Source organism: Giraffa tippelskirchi, chromosome X (genome assembly GCF_054371585.1).
Source record: "Giraffa tippelskirchi isolate mGirTip1 chromosome X, T2T-mGirTip1v1.2.pri, whole genome shotgun sequence".
Lineage (NCBI taxonomy): Eukaryota > Metazoa > Chordata > Mammalia > Artiodactyla > Giraffidae > Giraffa > Giraffa tippelskirchi.
Genome location: NC_137289.1, coordinates 115,636,722 through 115,662,125, shown reverse-complemented (window position 1 = coordinate 115,662,125; position 25,404 = coordinate 115,636,722). Strand labels below are relative to the sequence as shown.

The following is a 25,404-nucleotide window of genomic DNA, read 5'->3' as shown; positions in this document are numbered from 1 at the left end:
CTCTTGATAAGGGTGACTCCATTAGTTCTGTGAAATGTGTTGGTGTTACCTTCCAGTAATTAAATAAAATGTTGGCTTAAAAAATGAATCAATTCAGTCTCTTGGTGGATCTCTTCCCTAAATATGAAGCCTGAATATATAATGCTTTTTGTGGGGGAAGTACAAGATAATTAAGATAACTCCATTCTGTACTCTTGCCTGGAAAATCCCATGGACGGAGGAGCCTGGTAGGCTGCAGACCATGGGGTCGCTAAGAGTCGGAGACGACTGAAGCGATTTAGCAGCAGTATTCTGATTTTACTCTATTTATTTGTGGTCCTTTATTCTCTTTATTTTCAATGAGCTGACTCATTGGAAAAGAGCCTGGTGCTGGGAAAGATGAGGGCAGGAGGAGAAGGGGGTGACAGAGGATGAGATGGTTGGATGGCATCACTGACTCAGTGGACATGAGTTTGAGTAAATTCCAGGAGATGGTGAAGGACAGGGAGGCCTGGTGTGCTGTAGTCCATGGGGTTGCAAAGAGTCAAACATGACTTATTGACTGAACAACAAAAATTCTTTTTAACATCTCAAAGTTGAGGAAGCCTAAGTTTATTTTATACATGATAGAGGTGAGCCTCCTAGGATATATCAGTATCCCCAGAAAATCTACGTCCCTCAGATTTTGGATATTAAAGCCACATTGACTAAATATCAAGGAGGTAAACTTCAAAGAAAACAGATTATCTTTTTAACAAGGAGTTTGTAATATAATTGAGGAGAGGTTCCACTACCTGAATGCCAGTTATTGAATGATAGTTTACATTATAAAAAAGCAACACATGACATCACATTAACCTAAATTATATACTGAATTTAAGTGCTCAATTTTGGTACTAAAATTTGCAGATTTATCTTAAAGAATAGTTATCTGATAAAGACCATAGGGAGATGAGCTCTTGATCTGACAGTGAACTTGGTTACAGAAGTTGTGAATATTTGAGTGATTCATTCATTCAACAAATATTCTGTACTGTGTGCCAGACTGTGTTATTAGCACTCAGATTACATCAGAGATCAAAACAAAAATCTGTGCCCTGTAGAGCTTAGAGTCTTTAATAAGGGGGATACAGACAATAAACAGTATGCATAATAAAAGATAACTTTTCTTGTATGTGGTAAGTGATAGAGGCCAGGTGAAAAAATGAAAAGGAGCAGGGTAAGGTAATGGGGAGTGCCAGAGAGTGAGTATAGTTGGCAATATGATGTAGAGTGGTAAGGAGAGATCCTTCAAGAGGATGAGAACTGAGGTATATGAAAAAAAGGAGGGAGTTAGGTATCTGGTGATAGATCTTCTAGAAAGAGGGAACAGTTGTGAGATTATCAAAGAGAATGTTATAAGGAGGCCAGTGTGGCATCAGTGGAGTGAACAAAGAGGGAGGAAAGTAGGAGACATGGTGAGAAAAATAACCAAGCATTGGGTCTTCTGGTTTCATGACTGCAGTCACCATCTGCAGTGATTTTAGAGCCCAAGAAGAGAAACTGTCACTACTTTCACCTTTTCATCCTCTATTTGCCATGAAGTAATGGGGCTGGATGCCATGATCTTAGTTTTTTTAATATTTAATTTTAAGCCTGTTCTTTCACTCTCCTCCTTCACCCTCATCAAGAGGCTCTTTAGTTCCTCTTCACTTTCTGCCATAAGAGTGGTATCATCTGCATATCTGAGGTTGTTGATGTTTCTCCTGCCTATCTTGATTCCAGCTTGTAACTCATCCAGCCCAGATGGGCTATATCTATTTATCTATCTATATGGGCTTCCCTGGTGGCTCAGCGGTAAAGAACCAGCCCTGCTAATGCAGGAGATGTGGGTTCAGTCCCTGAGTCGGGAAGATCCCCTAGTGTAGGAAATGGCAGCCCTCTCTAGTATTCCTGCCTGGGAAATCCCATAGACAGAGGAGCCTGGCGGGCTATAGTCCATGAAGTCGCAAAAGAGTTGGACACGACTTAGCAACTATACAACAAAATATATGTGATTAAATTGTTTAAAACTTATTTCATGATATAATAGTTGAAGAAACACAATTAACATTTAAAAATAAACACATTCCAAACTGACTGAAGATCAAGTAGAGCAGGATGGGACAGGCAGGTGCCCGATGTGGAGCACTCTCCGGCACAGAATTGCTGGTGCCCACATCATTCAGTGCCCAGTCAAGGTATTTAAGTGCACATTCTCTACAGTGTTGCCAGAAATATGTCAACCATTTGGAGAGAAGGGAAAATCCTAAGAAAACCAAATTTAAGAAAGTAATACCCTACTGTCCTCATACTTTCTCAGGGATCCTCCTGAGGCCAAAGATAACAAGCTGTGTCTCCTGGCCACAGTAAATTACCAGCTTTTAATGAGATATAGTAAAAAAAAAAAAAAAAAAGGAAACTGATTACTAAACATGTAATACATGGAGGGATGATATTAATGTATGTACAGAAAATATCACTGCTGAGGAAAGGCTGTGGGGCAATATAGACAAGTATGTTGGATGATTTTACATGATCAATACTGGGTTACCAATCATGGCATCTTCACTCATAGCCGTGTGGGCAGTGAAATGTCCCATCATCTGCTCTATGGCTCTCTTGGGCTCTGGCCGCCTCCTAGCCCCAGGAGTCTCCTAGGAACCCTGGGATACTCATTGGATAATTTTTATGAAAGAAATCAGAAGCTATAGGAGTGACTGAGAAATAGAATGCAACCAGATTTTCCAATACCAAGTAGCAGTGAAACTTCCTAATGATGATGAAGGATGGACAAACACATGCAAGGGACCCAAAATAATGGGTTAGGAGGTAGGGATGACTATAAAGCCATCTGTTGGTGGTCCTCTACCCGTAACGAAAGAGTTGTTAGAAAGACTTCTGGAGCTTAATATGCAATAGCTAAGTGAATAAAAAGACCACAAACTAATCTGTATTTTGCTGTCTTCAAAATTCTAGTGTGGATGAGAACAATAAACACCTTCTTATTTTAAGACTTCAGGAAAACAGCTTGAGAAAATAGGAAAAAAGTCTATTGTCTGAGGCATACAGCGAGTCCACATGTCTCATTGCATGCAGTCATCTAGAGGCAGAATTGAACACAAGCCCTAAAGGCCACTCAGTTTGTTCTGAATAGAAGATATACAGCAAGGTGGCCTTTCAAGGGCAAACATGATAGTGTTGCTTCATATCTGTGCAGAAGAGTGGATCTTGTCTTCTACTATGGAATGATGTGACCTAAAATTGATTATTATAATAATAAATGTTTTCTTCCTTTCATATTTACAAATTAGTTCTACATTTCCTTAAACAACAGTAAAGGTTCAGTCTCAACTTTGGCACTGGCCTGACCATGAGGGACCATAGAACAAGCAGCTTCAGGTGTCACAGGACAATTGCTCCACACCTTCTAGTGGAAGCTGGCTCTTTGTCTCTGATCCATTCAATGAGAGCCTTGAATTGTACACCTTTTTCTGAACTGAGCCTACTGAGAAGGATTGGCTGGAGCAGGATCTAGCTTTTCCTCCAGTGAGGGAAGCAAAACATTTGGCATGAGAGCCATGAGGACTTGGCATTCCTTACCTAGGCCCCATGTTAGTCACATAGTTGAAACTGGTTAGGTTGATACGGTTTGGGAGCTCATTCTGGGTCTCTAGGCATCGCGCACCCACATTGTGATCTCTCACTCTGGAAACTTTGCAAGTGTCTGATGCCCTTAGAACTTCTCCAGAGGACTTGTTCTTAAAATAGAATAAGCACGGACGCTCACAGTTGAGGAGGTTTGACAGTCTGTTAAGAGTTTCATGGTTTTATCCTTCTCAGGCCAGTTATTTGAGGGACATGTTAGCTCCTGCATGCATGACCTTTGATGTGACTCTTATGTGCAACCCTATCTGACTGAAGCAAAGCTGGTATTTCTCATCATAGAGCTCCACAGAACAAATGGCATCAAAAGATTACAGTGAGGGTCTGTAACTAACTGAGGGGCTCCTGGAATTTACCAGGCTTAGAGATTACTCATCTTCATGGATGGTCAACAGAGAGAACCCAGAAGGGTAGCCAACACAGAGCTTTTCTTTGAACATTGTCATGCACTGCATACTTCCTGGAGCCACAGTTTCATTGAACTGTCTGTGAGAAGGTTTAGTTCTATGGATTTCATAGCAAAAGATCAGGCATTTCACTGCTACAAACAAGACAGGTCAAAGAACTCTCCCTGTGTGTTGAACTTAGGATGAGCAGGCAGCCCTTTATTTCTGGAAGCTTGATGTGAAAGCTCCCTTCCACTCACTGCCTCAGAGGAAGAGTATGGATACAGCAGAGCATGATCCCAGCAACACAGCTATTCCAGTAACAGAAAAGAGCTATAATTCCCTTTTGGGGAAGGGTAAGTAGGGTATTATATACTTTCTTACAAACAGTAGCTTGAATGATCACATCACAAGTAATCTCTGTTATGCACACATCTTCCTTTAAACCAGCTGCAGTCTTAGATGATCTTCCATAACAGGTGTCAGAGCTGCTTTAATAAGAGGCAATATCCTGTCATAAGCTTCTAGTAGAATACGTACAACTCGATTATTCACCCTGTTATTATATTGGACAGATTAGAATCCGTCTAGAAACCTACTCAGTTTCCTCATTTCCTTCTCATTTTCTGTTAGAATTAGTAAAGAACTAGTCTTCAAGTTATATCTAAGAGAGAAGCTGTCACCCTAAATTTGCAAGGAATATCTCAGCTCAGATCACATATAATAGCTAAAGCTAGGATAAAGCTCATCAGAAAATCCTCATCTCTAAGATACAACATTGACTCACAATAACTCCAGGCTGGGGAGATTTTCCTTCAGGCAAATAATACAAAAAGAGTATACAGTTATATACAGCCATCCCTGGTGGCTCAGACGGTAAGGAATCTGCCTGCAGTGCAGGAGACCTGGGTTCAATCCCTGGATTGAGAAGATCCCCTGGAGAAGGAAATGGCTACCCACTCTAGTATTTTTGCCTGGATAATTCCATGGAAAGAGGAGCCTGGGAAGCTACCATCCATGGGGTTGCAAAGAGTTGGACACGACTGAGCAACTAACACTTTTTTCAAACCTGTCATCCTTTCTCCACACTGGTGTATTTTGCACCCTAAAGTAAATTTTGTAGGATGTTCCTAGGCCTTTCCGCCCATCCACTTCAAGAAGCCTCTGGGACTACCTAGAGGTTGTACAGACCTTGGCAACACTGTCTTTGCAGGATACATGGCATGTGAATGAGCACACCTCCAGGTCATAGGCTTGTTAAATTAGTCCAACTGTAAGTGGGGTGCAATGGCTACATCAGTAAGACTGGAAACAAAACTTTATGCTAAATCAATGAACTTTTGGCTTTGCTTCAGCCAATAAGAGGGTCTATGTGGTGACAATGGCACAGCAGGTAGCCTTTGCTGCAGCTGAGACACATCTTGCTGTTCTGAGCTTATGGGTGTGAAAGTTGATGGGGACAGTTCTTGGTTTGCAGTTGGTGTTTCTTGCTAGCTCAGCTAGTTCTAAGTTTCAGATCATGTGCAGGAGGTGCAGAGTTGAAATACTTACAAATAGGATACAAAAACCTAGAATTCTGAGTATCCGTTCCTGTTTTCAGAATTTCCATTCTCCCTTCATTGCTTCAGACTCCTTTAGCTTACTTCCAAAAAAGAAGTTTGTATTTTGACTTTTGTCAGTCAATTTTGAACAAGTTGTTTGGCCTGGTTGCTTACCTCAAAAGCAGATTGAAAGCCCTGCAGGCATGCTCAGCTTCTCACTATGATGACCTTTCCAAAGCTGATCCAACATTCTTGATCCCAGATGAGACCTTTTCAGTTTCAAATTCTTTGGTCATTTTAGAAATAACAGCTTTGAAATACTCCTGGACATCTTTCTCATTGCTGATCCAATTCATGGTTTCTGCAATCTAAGCTTCCCAGCAGGCAGCCTAGCCTTAGCTACCAAATCCTTAACCTCAACTTAATATTGTATATTTTGAGCTGTTAGGTTATCCATGCATGTGTTTGCTCAGTCATGTCTGACTCTTCGCTGCCTCATGGACTGAAGGCTTCTCTGTCCATGGGATTTTCCAGACAAGAATACTGGGGTGTGTTGCCATTTTCTTCTCCAGATCTTCCCAACGCAGGTATCAAACCTACATCTCCTGCATTGGCAGGTGGATTCTTTACCACTGAGCCATCAGGGAAGCTCTGTTAAGTTATCCACAATGGGTCAAAGCCTTTAATTTTCACTAGTTAATTTCTTATTTTCTTTGCACCTCATTGCACTTTGTTTTTCAAAAATACACCTTTTACCGTGCCTTCTGGCTCCTCCATTTCATTGTAAAATTCTTGTTCTGACTTTCATTATTTCTCTTTTAACTGTAGATTGTTTTGTTTGTTTGTTTTTCCTATAGAATAAGCTGGTAGCTCTCTGAGTCACACATCTTGTTTTTTTCATTTTGTTTTTGTGGCTTCTAAAACATGTGATGTTTCATGTCCAATACATCCCTTTTCATAAGATAAGACTTTCTTCTCAAGTTCATATTTATTTTAGAAATCTGTTGCTGGTATTCCATGGAGAAGGCAATGGCACCCCATTCCAGTACTCTTGCCTGGAAAATCCCATGGACGGAGGAGCCTGGTAGGCTACAGTCCATGGGGTTGCTAAGAGTCGGATACGACTGAGCGACTTCACTTTCACTTTTCCCTTTCATGCACTGGAGAAGGAAATGGCAACCCACTCCAGTATTCTTGCCTGGAGAATCCCAGGGACGGCGGAGCCTGTGGGGCTGCCATCTATGGGGTCGCACAGAGTCGGACACGACTGAAGCGACTTAGCAGCAGCAGCAGCTGGTATTCCAAAGTGGAACCTGAAACTTAACCGTCTTTGTTTGTTACGGAGACCTCAAGCTCACTTTCTATTTGGTTAGAAAAGTTCTATCTGCTTTCATGACACCTGTGTTTCTGTGAAGCCTTGGCAAACGTATCCTCAAGCTGAGCTTCCATCTCTTTTCTGAGCATCTTGGATTCAGAGATTTCCTGTTCCATGAAGTCACTCTTTCACATGGCCACTTGCATCTTTCCCTCTTTGTCATTAAGCTTTCAGGAAGTCTTCTGCTTTTGTAAGCCGCGCAAGCTTTTATCTCTGAGTATGCGCACAGGGTCATCTTTTAGTGTTGATGAGTATCTTTATGGGTTTTTTGGGGGGGAGAGGGAGGGTGCTTAAGAATTTGAGTGTCTGAAGGTTCAACCAGTTGCTCATGAAAAATCTGATTTTTCTTGCCTCATAAGATGATACTGAGTCTTGGATCTTTAGGGGTAGATCTTCATGTTCTATTCAGTTTCAGTTTCTCTTGGTCTAGTTTCATATTCTTCTTTCATCTGCTATTTTTAATTCTTGACTGCTATAGATGTGGCTGTTTTTGTTGGCACTGAAATCAGGGTAATAAGATAAAGAAGCCCCTGCCCTCATAGAGCTTCTGTTCCAGTGCTGATAACACAGAAAACAGCAAATAAATGAATAATATATCACAATCTAAAAAGAAAAATAAATGAGTTCAAGGAGTAAGGGATAGCTCTGTGTGGTGGGCAGATAAGGCATCCTGAAGATATATTTGAGCAGTTGGTTGTTGTGCAATTTAATGAGACAAGTGCTATTAACAGTCCCTGGCTAGTTATAATAGCTGAGTCCAAGTTCTAATACTGTCATAAGTAATAGAATTGAATATTTCAGCTTTCCAAAATGATCTCAGTGGCTAATATAGAGATATGGCCCTTTTACTAGGAATAGTTTTGTTGGGTCTACCCTGGGTTATAAGAGATACTATCGTAGAGACAGAGTTTGGGTAGGAAGGGAAGAAGGGGCAGAGGCAGAAATGCAATTCATGGGAAGTGAGGAGTGCCTTGGATACCCTCCAAATCATTTACATTGTGTTTTACATTTAATGTTTATTTTTACATTGAGAAATGTGTCTCATTTGGGAATGCACTGAGATCACATGGCTTAAGAGATGCCAGAATGTTGAAATCTCCAATATCGCACTGTAGTTTCCACAGTAGACAAGGAAGGGAAAGATTACATCCTGAAGGAGCTTATAATAATCAGAATGAAGTCTTTCTGCCTCCTCCTATGTTATGATACGTTTACTGCCTGACTGGCACTTTGCCTAGACCTCTCAAGGGACTCAAGTGATATCGCTGGGTGATTATTTTTACCAGAATTCTGAAAATGCCAAAGAAGCCTAATCTTTTCTGATAATTGACCCCAAACCTAGGGTGTTTACTTTTGAAAAGTTGAGAGTTGATTTCAACTGCTTGGTTCAGGTACCATGAAAGTAACCTGACTTTAGAGTGCCTCTGTGTTAAAAATGGTAGAGCTTCCCAGGTAAGCTCAGCAGTAAAGAATCCACCTGCAATGCAGGAGATGCAAGAGACGTGGGTTTGATCTCTGGGTCAGGAAGATCCCCTGGAGTCGGAAATGGCAACCACTCCAGTAAGAGGAGCCTGGTGGGCTATACAGTCCATGGGGTTGCAAAGAGTAGGACATGACTGAGCACAAGCACATGATCTGTGTTAAAATACTGGGTGGGCCACCCAATACAAACACAAATCAAGGGTTCATAATTAGCAGAGGGGAGGAAAGAACCTGAATGTTTACCACCAATTATTTTCTTCATCCCACAAACTTGTAAGATATATTCATTATATTGAAAGCAGATTATATAATCCCTATATTTTAGTACTCAGGTTTAAACTGAATAAATTTAGACCAAAAGAAAAAAATTAAGCTGGTTTTTAAGAGCACTAAAGTAGGTTATTGGAAAATAAAATTTAAATGATAAAATTCTAAATTATTGGAGTAGATAATATAAAACATATATATGGGCTGATTTTTTTCAGATAATAACTGTTTTCCCATTCTAGAGAAGGGGTCTCAACTTTGGCTGGGCATTGGAATCACCTGGGGAATTTTAAAACTACAAATGTCTTCTTGCCACCCCCAAATGCTGATACTAATTATCTGAAGGGTGACCAAAAGCACAGAAGTTTTAAATGCTTCCCAAATGATTATAATGGCCGGCCAAAGTTGAGAATCCTTGCTCTAGAACACTGGTTCTCAAACTTTATCATGGATATGACTTACCTGGAAAGAAAGAAAGTGAAAGTGTAGTCGCTTAGTCTTTGAGACCCCATGGACTATTGCCCACCAGGCTCCTCTGTCCATGGAATTCTCTAGGCAAGAATACTGAAGTGGATTGGCAGGGCTTGTTAAAACAGATTCTGAGTCCCATGTCCTGAGTTCTTGGTTTAGCAAGTCTTTGGTGGGACCTGTAAATTTGTCTGCTGAGGCTGCTAGTTTGAGGACAAACTTAAAGCTTGTTTGCAAGATGGAATTTCAGGTCCTACTCTAGATCTAAGGAATCAACAGTATTTGTATTTTAAAAATATCCCTGGATGATTCAGGTTCTCAATAAAGTTAGTGAAGCATGGGGACCTGTAAAGACTGAATAAGGGACAGTGCCATCAGGAGGGATTCGACTAAACATTTTAGCAGGAAATGACATTAGTACTAGAAATGATGTTGCCGTGGGAATCTTTAGGCTCAATACATATGTTTATGACGTTAGAGTAGATTTTGTTTCTCCTACTCATAATTCTGTCTTTATATATAAGCTAATGAAGTACAAAAGCATTATTAATGTTGCCCTTCAAATAACTCCATGTTGTGCAATATATAGTCTGCAAATTACAGAGAGAATAGAAACATTATTAGGCTATTTACCTTTATTCTTTCAACCAACTCTTAGATGAAAGAAGCTAGATTTGAGATCAAGTGTTATTATCTAGTACAACATTTTGCCTCCTTCTAACTTTATCTTAATAAAATTTTATAACAGCTTTAGATGTATGGGAAAGTTTTGGAAATACAGTGTTAAGGAGAGTTTCCATACCACTCACACCCAGTTTCACCTATTTTTGTTGTTCAGTTGCTCAGTCATGTCCGACTCTTTATGACCCCATGGACTGCAGCACTCCAGGCTTCCCTGTCCTTCACTATCTCTCGGAGCTTGCTCAAACTCATGTCCATTGATTCTGACATTAGTGTGGCACATTTGTCACAACTAATAAACCTATATGGATATATCATTGCTAACTAAAGTTTATACTTTTTCCAGATTTCCTCAGATTTTCCCTAGTGTTGTTTTACTCCTTGAAGATCCTTATTAGGATCCCAGATTATATTTTAGTTATTGTGTCTCTTTTGACTCCACTTGATTTTAGATTTGAGATGACTTTGATAGTGTTGAGGAGTACTTGTCAGGTATTTTGTACGGTGTTCCTCAATTTGGTTTTGTCTAATGTGTTTCTCATGACTGGACTTGAGTTATAGATTTTGGGGTAGAAGACCACTGAGATAAAATACCATTATGATCCTGTGGTATCAAGGGAACTTGCTATCACTAGGTCTTAATCTCACTTAACCTGAGTTATTGTTTATCAGGTTTCTCCACTGAAGTTACTCTCTCATCTCTTTCTGTACTGTACTCTTTGGAATAAGGTTATTATACTGAAAGGTTGCTGCTACCTGTGAATGTCCTATGAATGACGCTGGGATCTGTGGCCTCCGGAGGAGAGGAATTCGATCCAGGGCCAGTGACGCTTAATCTCTCAGAGCTTTTTGTGTAATAAAGTTTTGTTAATGTGTAAAAGAGATAAAGTTTCTGACATTGACAGAAAGAGTGCCCCCTTGTTAGTTTTTAGCAAGGAATTATATACCTATTTGCATGCTGCTAATTAGAGAAAGGAAGCACCTCAAAACTGAGGGAGTAGCACCAGATCCCTCACCCACAACATGCATTTTGAGATAGCATTGGCACAAGGTGAGTCATCCCTGCCATAAAACAATTGACAAAAATCAAAGAAAGGCAGATTTCCAAGCAAATACAGAGTTCCTTAACATAGCTTAAGGAAGACATTTCCATGAGAAAAACGCATTGGTTAGCTAAAGGTTTAAGATAAAGTTAAGTTCCGGCAGAACCAGGTGTCACCATGACAACACAGGATTAGAAGAGAAAAGAAAAAAAAAACCCTCTGTCACTTGCAATTTTATTTCTTCCTGCTGCTTGGGGACCTCTGGCCTCCCTACTGAGGCTATTAACACTCTCAATACTCTGCCTCCACTTAAGGAACAGGAACTCTGCCTCTTTGAAGGGCCTGACTATCCACATAAATTATTTGAAATTGTTCTGCAAAGGAGATTTGTCTGTTTTCTTCAGTTTACTTATTTTTATTTATTTGATCATTTATTTAATCACTATGGACTCTTGGATATTTATTTTAAACATTGGATTATGATCTTATACTACCTTCTGTATTTTGTTGCTCAAATTGTTCCAGCTTTAACTACTGACAAATCTTTCTTTTAACTCCTTTGTTGCTTTGACACATCCTTATCTGTGTTTATTTTTGAGAACTTCCATAATATCTATCACTACAAGACGGTCCACAGCCATCAGGTATATTTCTTGTCCCAACCCTAGAGTTAGCCATTTCTTCAAGGAATTCTGGTTCCTTTTGTAGGCGAATGTTTTTCTTTATTAGAGAATGGGTGCCAAATCTGCTTATTGCAACTGGGGCGTCAGTGCTTCTGGATGCTCTCAGCTGACAGAGCAAGGAAATATATGTGTATATACTAACCCTTACACACAAACACCTCTATAAATACTTCTATTTATATCTGTACATATCTATTTTAAGCAAAAACATGAATTCTTTCTGCTATCTCCAGTTCTAACCCAGTACCACATGAGTTATTCTAACTTTTCCCCATTGCTTGTCTGTAGCCTCCCAATCCAACAATAAGAGACCTGTATCTATCATTTTCTATCTAATAGTTAAATTTGGCTTACATGTATCAGTTCAGTTCAGTCGCTCAGTCGTGTCCAACTCTTTGCGACCCCATGAATTGCAGCACGCCAGGCCTCTCTGTCCATCACCAACTCCCGGAGTCTACCCAAACCCATGTCCATCGAGTTGGTGATGCCATCCAACCATCTCATCCTCTGTCGTCCCCTTCTCCTCCTGCCCCCAATCCTACCCAGCATTAGGGTCTTTTCCAATGAGTCAACTCTTCGCATGACGTGGCCCAAGTATTGGAGTTTCAGCTTCAACATCAGTCCTTCCAATGAACACCCAGGATTGATCTCTTTTAGGATGGATTGATTGGATCTCCTTGCAGTCCAAGGGACTCTCAAGAGTCTTCTCCAACACCACAGTTCAAAAGCATCAATTCTGCGGCGCTCAGCTTTCTTCACCGTCCAACTCTCACATCCATACATGACCACTGGAAAAACCATAGCCTTGACTTTTGTTGGCAAAGTAGCGTCTCTGCTTTTAAATATGCTAGCTAGGTTGGCCATAACCTTCCTTCCAAGGAGTAAGCGTCTTTTAATTTCATGGCTGCAATCACCATCAGCAGTGATTTTGGAGCCCCCCAAAAATAAAGTCTGACACTGTTTCCCCATCTATTTCCCATGAAGTGATGGGACCAGAGGCCATGATCTTAGTTTTCTGAACGCTGAGCTTTAAGCCAACTTTTTCACTCTCCTCTTTCACTTGCATCAAGAGGCTCTTTAGTTCTTCGTCACTTTCTGCCATAAGGGTGGTGTCATCCGCTTATCTGAGGTTATTGATATTTCTCCCGGCAATCTTGATTCCAGCTTGTGTTTCTTCCAGCCCAGCGTTTCTCATGATGTACTCTGCATATAAGTTAAATAAGCAGGGTGACAATATACAGCCTTGACGTACTCCTTTTCCTATTTGGAACCAGTCTGTTGTTCCATGTCCAGTTCTAACTGTTGCTTCCTGACCTGCATACAGGTTTCTCAAGAGACAGGTCAGATGGTCTGGTATTCCCATCTCTTTCAGAATTTTCCACAGTTTATTGTGATCCACACAGTCAAAGGCTTTGGCCTAGTCAAGAAAGCAGAAATAGATGTTTTTCTGGAACTCTCTTGCTTTTTCGATGATCCAGCAGATATTGGCAATTTGATCTCTGGTTCCTCTGCCTTTTCTAAAACCAGCTTGAACATCTGGAAGTTCACAGTTCACATATTGCTGAAGCCTGGCTTGGAGAATTTTGAGCATTACTTTACTAGCATGTGAGATGAGTGCAATTGTGCGGTAGTTTGAGCATTCTTTGGCATTGCCTTTCTTTGGGATTGGAACGAAAACTGACCTTTTCCAGTCCTGTGGCCACTGCTGAGTTTTCCCAATTTGCTGGCGTATCGAGTGCAGCACGTTCAATATTGGTAACCTCTACCACCATGAGAACCAACTTTATCAACCAATGTTTTTACTGCTGTTACATGATCAGTTTACTAAGAAACATATAAAATTGTTTTAAGTTGTGAAAATCTGTTACTTATGTAGTAAGACTTTGGGGTTTTAACAGATTATGTTCTAAATGAGGGGCAAATTAGAGATGCACAGTAAGAATTATATAGGCAATGTTTAGTAGATTAAAGTTAACTAGACTCAGGGATGCTTTTGAACTGGCACAAAATTAATACATATTTGCCATTGGATAAAATCTTGACATACTTCTTTGTTAGGTGGTAACTAACCACTATCCTCAGTGCCCATACCCGATACCTGGCCTGCATACCCACTCCCTCTAGACTTCATACCTACTCAAGGCCTAGTAACTGAAGGGTTAATGTCTGGCATAGTCAAGATTCTTCAGGATCCTATGCTATTATCTATTTATCCATGTCCCTTTTACCTTGTAGGACTTATTAGCATTAAAAGCTAACTATCCTTATTTTGATTTTAAAAAATTGCACAATATGAGAGTTGTGAGTTAAGTTTCATTTGGGGCAAAATGAGGACTGCAACCAGACAGCTCCTCAGATAGCTTTGAGAAACTGCTCGAATGAGGCAGGGGGTAAGGTCAGTATATATGAGATTTTGCTGAAAGGGGAGTACATGCAATTGAGCACATATTTTTCCTGAAGATTTCTTCTAGTCTTGAGAAGCTTTGCTAGTCATGGAGAACAGTCATCACTATGAAGGATGTTAGTGCTTTTCCAGATACAGGGAGATACAAGAATTGGGCTCATAAAATCAGCTCCTGAAAGTATCTATCTGAAGACCTGTCTTGCAAGTTTTTCCCCAAACACAGAATGCCTCATTCCTGCTCTTCTCCCTGAACTCCTTCCAGGGGGTGTTGTAATTCAGCAGCTGCAGCAGTACAGGTTTTAATTCTTGTAGAGGTAAATGGCAAGTGCCAATTTGTAGTTGACACTGACTATCACCCCTTTTCCATATAAAACATGATCGTGATTGCAAAGACATAGTAGTTATATTTCTAATGCTTATATTCCAAGTTATACTCTAAGGAGCAGTGGTCCTGCACATTTGCAGGTGGCTAGTGTGCAGTAGCTTCAGTGTCATTCACAGTAAAGCTGTCACTCTAATGTCTCCTCTATGGATATATTGGCACACAAACTCTTGCATTCTGCCTGGTTTGGTTACCCACTCTAAACTAATATCAATGACTGCTTTTCCTAATAATGAGTGAGATTTAACAGAATTCTTGGACTTTTCTTCAAAATAATTTGACTCAATCTTACTTATTTTGGAGTTCTGGGGTTAAGGTAATGCATTATATAATTTTTTTTTTCTGTTTAAAACACATGTAAGAAACCTCTATATTGTTCCCTATACTAATTGTATCAACTTACATTCCCACCAACAGTATAAGAGGGTTCCCTTTTCTCACACCCTCTCCAGCATTTATCATTTGTAGATTTTTTTAGTGGTGGCCATTCTGACAGTGTGAGGTGATACTTCACTGTAGCTTCGATTTGCATTTCTCTAATAGTGATGCTGAGCTTCTTTTCATATGACTCTTGGCTGTGTTCTCTTAGGAGAAAAGTCTAGGTCTTCTGCCCATTTTTTTTGTTTGGGGTGTTTGTCTTTTTGATATTAAGATATATATAGCACGGGGCTGGGGGAAGGAAGGTACAGTCTATTTGTAGGACATATATTAAATTAACCTTAAAAATTCATTGCAATATACATTAGCTGTAGACAAATACTGTTTGATTCCACCTATATGAGATACCTAGAATAGTCAAATTCATGGAGTCAGAAAGTAAAATGATAGATGCCAGGGGCTGGGGAGTTTCAAAGTGGTGAGGGGGGATGGGGAGTTAGTGTTTAATGGGGATAAGGTTTCAATTTAAGGAAGTGAAAAATTCAGGAGATAGATAATGCTGAGAGGAGTTGCACAACAATGTAAATGTGCTTATGTAATTGAACTGTACAGTTAAATATGGTTAAAATAGTATGTTTTATATTATGTGACTTTTATCACAAAAAAAACTTAAAAAGATAAAGTGATCCTGTGACCAAAATTAAAAAAAAAAGTAATTAGAATTTTGTACATTTATTTTAATATGTTAGTTAATAGGGAGCTTAAATAATAAAATGTAATTTTTAGACTTCTTTTCCATGGGGATGGTCTTATTCCCTGTCTCCTGTACAATGTCACAAACCTCCATCCATAGTTCATCAGGCACTCTGTCTATCAGATCTAGTCCCTTAAATCTATTTCTCACTTCCACTGTGTAATCATGTGGGATTTGATTTAGGTCATACCTGAATGGTCTAGTGGTTTTCCCTACTTTCTTCAATTTAAGTCTGAATTTGGCAATAAGGAGTTCATGATCTGAGCCACAGTCAGCTCCCGGTTTTGTTTTTGTTGACTGAATAGAGCTTCTCCATCTTTGGCTGCAAAGAATATAATCAATCTGATTTCGGTGTTGACCATCTGGTGATGTCCACATGTAGAGTCTTCTCTTGTGTTGTTGGAAGAGGGTGTTTGCTATGACCAGTGCGTTCTCTTGGCAAAACTCTGTTAGCCTTTGCCCTGCTTCATTCTGTGTACTCCAAGGCCAAATATGCCTGTTACTCCAGGTGTTTCTTGACTTCCTACTTTAGCATTCCAGTCCCCATAATGAAAAAGACATCTTTTTTGGGTGTTAGTTCTAAAAGGTCTTGTTGGTCTCCATAGAACCATTCAACTTCAGCTTCTTCAGCGTTACTGTTTGGGGCATAGGCTTGGATTACCATGATATTGAATGGTTTGCATTGGAAATGAACAAAGATCGTTCGTCGTTTTTGAGATTGCATCCAAGTACTGCATTTCGGACTTTTTTGTTGACCATGATGGCTACTCCATTTCTTCTAAGGGATTCCTGCCCACAGTAGTAGTTATAATGGTCATCTGAGTTAAATTCACCCATTCCAGTCCATTTTAGTTCGCTGATGCCTAGAATGTTACTCTTCCTAGGAATGTCACTCATTCCTAGATGTTCACTCTTGCCATCTCTTGTTTGACCACTTCCAATTTGCCTTGATTCATGGACCTAACATTCCAGGTTCCTATGCAATATTGCTGTTTACAGCATCGGACCTTGCTTCTATCACCAGTCACATCCACAACTAGGTATTGTTTTTGCTTTGGCTCCATCCCTTCATTCTTTCTGGAGTTATTTTTCCACTGATCTCCAGTAGCTTATTGGGCACCTACCGACCTGGGGAGTTCCTCTTTCAGTATCCTATCATTTTGCGTTTTCATACTGTTCATGGGATTCTCAAGGCAAGAATACTGAAGTGGTTTGCCATTCGCTTCTCCAGAGGACCACATTCTGTCAGACATCTCCACCATGACCCATCTGTCTTAGGTGGCCCCACATGGCATGTCTTAGTTTCATTGAGTTAGACAAGGCTGTGATCCATGTGATCAGATTGGCTAGTTTTCTGTGATTAAGACCATCCCCATGGAAAAGAAATTCAGAAAAGCAAAATGACTGTCTAAGGAGGCCTTACGAATACCTGTGAAGAGAAGACAAGCCAAAAGCAAAGGAGAAAAGGAAAGATATTCCCATCTGAATGCAGAGTTCCAAAGAATAGCAAGGAGAGATAAGAAAGCCTTCCTCAGTGATCAATGCAAAGAAATAGGGGAAAACAACAAAATGGGAAAGACTAGAGATCTCTTCAAGAAAATAAGAGATACCAGGGGAACATTTCATGCAAAGATGGGCTCGATAAAGGACAGAAATGATATGGACCTAACAGAAGCAGAAGATGTTAAGAAGAGGTGGCAAGAATACACAGAAGAACTGTACAAAAAAGATCTTCACAACCCAGATAATCACGATGGTGTGATCACTCACCTAGAGCCAGACATCCTGGAATGTGAAGTCAAGTGGGCCTTAGGAAGCATCACTGGAACAAAGCTAGTGGAGGTGATAGAATTCCAGTTGAGCTATTTCAAATCCTAAAAGATGATGCTGTGAAGGTGTTGCACTCAGTATGCCAGCAATTTGGAAAACTCAGCAGTGGCCACAGGACTGGAAATTTCAGTTTTCATTCCAATCCCAAAGAAAGGCAATGACAAAGAATGCTCAAACTACTGCACAATTGCACTCATCTCACACGCTAGTAAAGTAATGCTCAAAATTCTCCAAGCCAGGCTTCAGCAATATGTGAACCGTGAACTTCCAGATGTTCAAGCTGGTTTTAGAAAAGGCAGAGGAACCAGAGATCAAATTGCCAACGTCCGCTGAATCATCGAAAAAGCAAGAGAGTTCCAGAAAAATATCTATTTCTGCTTTATTGACTATGCCAAAGCCTTTGACTGTGTGGATCACCATAAACTGTGGAAAATTCTGAAAGAGATGGGAATACTAGACCACCTGACCTGCCTCTTAAGAAACCCGTATGCAGGTCAGGAAGCAACAGTTAGAACTGGACATGGAACAACAGACTGGTTCCAAATAGGAAAAGGAGTACGTCAAGGCTGTGTATTGTCACCCTGCTTATTTAACTTATATGCAGAGTACATCACGAGAAACGCTGGGCTGGAAGAAACACAAGCTGGAATCAAGACTGCCTGGAGAAATATCAATAACCTCAGATATGCGGATGACACCACCCTTATGGCAGAAAGTGAAGTAGAACTAAAAAGCCTCTTGATGCAAGTGAAAGAGGAGAGTGAAAATGTTGGCTTAAAGCTCAACGTTCAGAAAACTAAGATCATGGCATCTGGTCCCATCACTTCATGGGAAATGGATGGGGAAACAGTGTCAGACTATTTTTTGGGGCTCCAAAATCACTGCAGATGGTGATTGCAGCCATGAAATTAAAAGACGCTTCCTCCTTGGAAGGAAAGTTATGACCCACCTAGATAGCATATTAAAAAGCAGAGACATTACTTTGCCAATAAAAGTCCGTCTAGTCAAGGCTATGGTTTTTTCAGTGGTCATGTATGGATGTGAGATTTGGACAGTGAAGAAAGCTGAGCACCACAGAATTGATGCTTTTGAGCTGTGGTGTTGGAGAAGACTCTTGAGAGTCCCTTGGACTGCAAGGAGATCCAATCCATCCATCCTAAAGGAGATCAATCCTGGGTGTTCATTGGAAGGACTGATGTTGAAGCTGAAACTCCAATACTTTGGCCACCTGATGTGAAGAGTTGACTCATTGGAAAAGACCCTGATGCTGGGAAGTATTGGGGGCCGGAGGAGAAGGGGACAACAGAGGATGAGATGGCTGGATGGCATCACCAACTCGATGGACATGGGTTTGGGTAATCTCCAGTAGTTGGTGATGGACGGGGAGGCCTGGCGTGCTGCGATTCATGGGGTCGGAAAGAGTTGAACACTACTGAGTGAGTGAAATGAACTGAAGTGAACTGAATTTAGACTTCATTGATTGATATGATAATTAAGTATTCCAGTCTGGCTTTAGAGTTAAAGTACTTAAAAGTCTTTATCATAAAAGTGTAGAATATTTTATTGATGAGAAATGTATTTTAAAATGTGTAACTATGATGTTAAATCTGAGAATGGAAAGCTGTTAGTTATATTTACTCTTTTCTTATATGGCAGACACATTTTGTCAACCTTGTTATATAGAATCATAAAACTTTGGGGCACATAATAAACCTTCTTATGCTTGTCTCATTAATATGATAAGTCTTTGCCATTCAAATGGTAATTATATTATTTAAAAACTTTCAGTGCGGACAGAATAGGGGCTAAGATGGCGGAGGAATAGGACGGGGAGACCACTCTCTCCTCCACAAATTTATCGAAAGAACATCTGAACGCTGACCAAACTTCACAAAACTACTTCTGAAGGCTGGCTGAGGACGTCAGGCTTCCACAAAAACTGCGCATTATCTTCAAAAGAGGTAGGAGAAATTATAAAAGATAAAAAGAGAGACAAAAGAGTTAGGGACGGAGACCCGTCCCGGGGAGGGAGTCGTAAAAGAGGAGGAATTTCCAAGCACCAGGAAACCCTCTCACCGGCGGGTGTGGGGGAGGATTTTTTATCTCGGAGGGCAACGTAACTGGGAGGGAAAAAATAAATAAAATCCACAGATTACGTGCCTAAAGCAACTCCCAGCAAAGAACCCCAGACGCTCGCATCATCTGCCACCAGCAAGTGGGGGCTGAACGGAGAGGAGCGGGCGGCATTGCCTAGGGTAAGGACCGGGCCCGAGTGCCCCGAGGGCAATCTGAGGGAGCTAACGTGAGATAGTAACCTAAACTGTGGGACAGCGAGAGAGAGAGAGAGAACTATCCCGCGAAAAGCCCAACTCTAAGGCACTGCCGGCCCGCTCACAGAACAAAGGACTGAGCGATACCAGAGGAGAGCTAGCCGGCTGCGGACCGCCCCATCCCCCGCCGGACACAGCGGGCAGGCGGGGCCCGCCAGAGCCGGAAAGGGGCAAACTCGGCTCCAGAGAGGGCACCCCCTACCAAACTGCAAACAGGCTCCCAGTTTCTAAGCAAAGACTGCCTGAGATCCCGGAGGGTCGACAGCCGCCGGGAGGGTCGCAGCCAGAGACCAGCTCCCCAGAACCGACACAAAGCGCACCGGAGCCGGGCGCGCCCGTAAACCGAGGCGGGGACCAGGGAGGTGATAAGCCGCACCGCCCCAACAGGGGAGAGCGCCCTCGCCAAACTCCTGGCCGCCTGGGCAGCCCCGACCGGGAACGGCACAAGCCGCGGGCGAAACCGAGTCTGCGCCTTTGTGGAGTAACCGGGAGCCTGAACCTGAGCGGCTTAGACCTGGGAAGTGCACGCAGCTCAGGGCCCGCTCCCCGGCCGAGTAACCTGAAGCCTGAGCAGGGTAGACAGGGAAAGCACACACGCCGTGAGCGGGGGCGAACCCAGTGCGGCCGAGACACTGTGAGCTTACCACACACACGCCAGAATTGCAGTGTTCCTTCCTCCCCACAGCACGATTGAACAAGCGAACCTAAAGAGATCACCTCCACCGCTTTGTTGCAGGGCAGAAATTAGATACTGAAGAGATCTCCAAACAGAAGCCAAATAGAGAGAAGCGCTTTGGAAGGGACAGGCCAACAGATTAAGATCCCTGTAGTTAATACCGACTGCATTGAAAAGGACCTATAGATCTTGAAAAGTATAAGCAGGAATAAGGATCTATCTAAAACTGAGCAGATCCCACACTGCTCACAACAGCTCCAGAGAAAGTCCGGGATATATATATTTTTTACTATTATTTTTTTTTTTTAATTTTTTTTTTTTAATTAAAAAAAAAATTTTTTTCTCTTCTTTCCTTTTTCTTCAAGTCCTCTATTACACCTTTAACTTTCATTTTCATAACCCACTATTAACTTGCAAAAAAAAAAACCCTATTTTTGTAGCAAACTACATACATATATCTTATACCTTTTGTGTTTTCTTTTTTTTAATGCTTTTTTCCTGTTCTACATTTTTTTTACTGTTTCTTTTTTTACTGTTTTACTGTTTTTTTTTTCTTTTTACACTGTTTCCTTTTTTTTCTTTCTTTTTTTTTTTTAGATTGTAAGTTTTATAAGAGTCTAACCTCTACTCTAGATTTTTAATCTTTGTTTTACATATTTGATATCAACTTTGTACATTTAAGAACCCAATCTTTAGGACCCAGTTTTACTCAGGAGTGTGATCACTGGCCTGATCACTCTCTCCCCCTATTGATGCTCTTTCTTCTCCCTCAGGAAACCTCTATCTCCCACCCTCCTCCTTCTCTTCTCAACCCAATTCTGTGAATCTCTGAGGGTGTTCTGGGTACCGGAGAACACTTCAGGAACAGGATACTGCCCAGATCTCTCTCTCCCCTCTTAATTCCTCCCTTTCTACTCATGCTCACCTCTGTTACCTTCCTCCCCCCTCTCTATGTATCTCTGTGAATCACTCTGAGGGTTCCAAACTGTGGAAAGCACAGAGGGAAGTGCTTACTGGCTAGATTGCTCTCTCCACATTTGAATTCCCCTCTTCCCCTCCTGGTCACCTCAACCCACCCCCCCCACCTCATCTCTCCATGTAACTCAGTGAACCTTTCTGGGTATCCCTCACTGTGGAGAATCTTTTCACCATTAACCTAAAAGTTTTATTATTGAGGCTGTATGGAAGGAGAAGTCTTGAGGCTACTGCAAGAATAAGACTGAAAGCCAGGGGAAACATTAATTAATAAGAGACCATCCAATAGCCTCCATAAATTCACTGAAACCAAGCTCCACCCAAGAGACAATAAGTTCCAGAGCAAGACATACCACGCAAATTCTCCAGCAACGCAGGAACATAGACCTGAGCATCAATATACAGGCTGCCCAGAGGCACACCAAATCCATAGACATCTCAAAAATTAATACTGGTCACTCCATTACACTCTAGAGAGCAGAAATCCAGCTCCACCCACCAGAACACCGACACAAGCTCCCCCAACCAGGAAGCCTTGACAAGCCACCTGTCCAACCCCAACCGCAGTGAGGAACCTCCACAACAAAGAGGAACTTCATACTACCAGAATACAGAAGGGCCACGCCTAACACAGCAATCTAAACAAGATGAAAAGGCAGAGAAATACTCAGCAAGTAAAGGAAAATGAGAAATGCCCACAAAGCCAAACAAAAGAGGAGGAGATAGGGAATCTATCTGAAAAAGAATTTAGAATAAGGATAATAAAAATGATCCAAAATCTTGAAAGCAAAATGGAGTTACAGATAAATAGCCTGGAGACAAAGATTGAGAAGATGCAAGAAATGTTTATCAAGGACTTAGAAGAAATAAAAAGGAATCAATATAGAATGAATAATGAAATAAAGGAGATAAAAGACACTCTGGAGGGAACCAAGAGTAGAATAATGGAGGCAGAAGATAGGATAAGTGAGGTAGAAGATAGAATGATGGAAATAAACGAAGCAGAGAGGAAAAAAGAAAAAAGAATCAAAAGAAATGAGGAACACCTCCGGGACCTCTGGGACAATATGAAACACCCCAACATTCGAATCATAGGAGTCCCAGAAGAAGAAGATAAAAGGAAAGGCCATGAAAAAATACTCGAGGAGATAATAGTTGAGAATTTCCCTAAATTGAGGAAAGAAATAGTCACAGAAGTCCAAGAAACCCAGAGAGTTCCAAACAGGATAAACCCAAGGCGAAACACCCCAAGACACATATTAATCAAATTAACAAAGATCAAACACAAAGAACAAATATTAAAAGCAGCAAGGGAAAAACAACAAATAACACACAAGGGGATCCCCATAAGGATAACAGCTGATCTTTCAATAGAAACCCTTCAGGCTAGAAGGGAATGGCAGGACATACTTAAAGTAATGAAAGAGAATAATCTACAACCCAGATTACTGTACCCAGCAAGGGTCTCATTCAGATATGAAGGAGAATTCAAAAGCTTTACAGACAAGCAAGAGCTGAGGGAATTCAGCACCACCAAACCAGCTCTCCAGCAAATGCTAAAGGATCTTCTCTAAACAGGAAACACAGAAAGGATGTTTCAACACGAACTCAAAACAACAAAGTAAATGGCAACGGGATCATACTTATCAATAATTACCTTAAATGTAAATGGGTTGAATGCCCCAACCAAAAGACAAAGGGTTGCTGAATGGATACAAAAACAAGACCCCTATATATGCTGTCTACAAGAGACCCACCACAAAACTAGAGACACACACAGGCTGAAAGTGAAAGGATGGAAAAACATATTCCATGCAAACGGAGACCAAAAGAAAGCAGGAGTCGCAATACTCATTTCAGATAAAATAGACTTTAAAATAAAGGATGTGAAAAGGGACAAAGAAGGACACTACATAAAGATCAAAGGATCAATTCAAGAAGAAGACGTAACAATCATAAATATATATGCACCCAACATAGGAGCACCACAATATATAAGGCAAATACTAACAAGTATGAAAGGGGAAATTAACAATAACACAATAATAGTGGGAGACTTTAATACTCCACTCACGCATATGGATAGATCAACTGAACAGAAAATTAACAAGGAAACACAAACTTTAAATGATACAATAGACAAATTAGATTTAATTGATATTTACAGGAGTTTCCACCCCAAAACAATCAATTTTACCTTTTTCTCAAGTGCACATGGAACTTTCTCCAGGATAGATCACATCCTGGGCCATAAATCTAGCCTTGGTAAATTCAAAAAAATTGAAATCATCCCAGCCATCTTCTCTGACCACAATGCAGTAAGATTAGACCTCAATTACAGGAAAAAAACTATTAAAAGTTCCAACATATGGAGGCTAAACAACACGCTTCTGAATAACCAACAAATCACAGAAGAAATCAAAAAATAAATAAAATTATGCATAGAAACGAATGAAAATGAAAACACAACAACCCAAAACCTATGGGACACTGTAAAAGCAATACTAAGGGGAAGGTTCATAGCAATACAGGCGTACCTCAAGAAACAAGAAAAAAATCAAATAAATCAACTAACTCTACACCTCAAGCAACTAGAGAAGGAAGAAATGAAAAACCCCAGGGTCAGTAGAAGGAAAGAAATCTTAAAAATTAGGGCAGAAATAAATGCAAAAGAAACAAAAGAGACCATAGCAAAAATCAACAAAACTAAAAGCTGGTTTTTCGAGAAGATAAACAAAATTGATAAGCCATTGGCCAGACTCATCAAGAAACAAAGGGAGAAGAATCAGATCAACAAAATTAGAAATGAAAATGGAGAGATCACAACAGACTCCACAGAAATATAAAGGATCATAAGAGACTACTACCAACAGCTATATGCCAATAAAAGGGACAACTTGGAAGAAATGGACAAATTCTTAGAAAAGTATAACTTTCCAAAACTGAACCATGAAGAAATAGAAGATCTTAACAGACCCATCACAAGCACGGAAATCGAAACTGTAATCAGAAATCTTCCAGCAAACCAAAGCCCAGGACCAGACGGCTTCACAGCGGAATTCTACCAAAAATTTAGAGAAGAGCTAACACCTATCCTACTCAAACTCTTCCAGAAAATTGCAGAAGATGGTAAACTTCCAAACTCATTCTATGAGGCCACCATCACCCTAATTCCAAAACCAGACAAAGATGTCACAAAAAAGGAAAACTACAGGCCAATATCACTGATGAACATAGATGCAAAAATCCTTAATAAAATTCTAGCAAACAGAATCCAACATCATATTAAAAAGATCATACATCATGACCAAGTGGGCTTTATCCCAGGAATGCAAGGTTTTTTTAACATCCGCAAATCAATCAATGTAATACACCACATTAACAAATTGAAAGAAAAAAACCATATGGTTATCTCAATAGATGCAGAAAAAGCCTTTGACAAAATTCAGCGTCCATTTATGATTAAAACCCTCCAGAAAGCAGGAATAGAAGGAACATATCTCAACATAATAAAAGCTATATATGACAAACCCACAGCAAACATTATCCTCAATGGTGAAAAATTGAAAGCATTTCCCCTAAAGTCAGGAACAAGGCAAGGATGCCCACTTTCACCACTACTATTCAACATAGTTTTGGAAGTTTTGGCCACAGCAATCAGAGCTGAAAAAGAAATAAAAGGAATACAGATAGGAAAAGAAGAAGTAAAACTCTCACTGTTTGCAGATGACATGATCCTCTACATAGAAAACCCTAAAGACTCTACTAGAAAATTACTAGAGTTGATCAATGAATATAGTAAAGTTGCAGGATATAAAATTAACACACAGAAATCCCTGGCATTCCTATACTCCAATATTGAGAAAACAGAAAGAGAAATTAAGGAAACAATACCATTCACCATTGCATCAAAAAGAATAAAATACTTAGGAATATATCTACCTAAAGAAACAAAAGACTTATATATAGAAAACTATAAAACACTGATGAAAGAAATCAAAGAGGACACAAACAGATGGAGAAATATACCGTGTTCATGGATTGGAAGAATTAATATAGTGAAAATGAGTATACTACCCAAAGCAA

The 25,404-nt window shown here is 40.5% G+C and overlaps 1 long non-coding RNA gene across 1 annotated transcript in view; it reads left to right on the top strand.

Moving 5' to 3' along the window:
• LOC145535225 (uncharacterized) overlaps positions 1-25,404 on the top strand; it is a 228,630-nt gene that overhangs the window by 33,606 nt on the left and 169,620 nt on the right. The window contains exon 2 of the long non-coding RNA XR_014075333.1: positions 19,126-19,298. This is a non-coding gene — a long non-coding RNA (uncharacterized LOC145535225). The remainder of the gene's footprint in view (positions 1-19,125; positions 19,299-25,404) is intronic.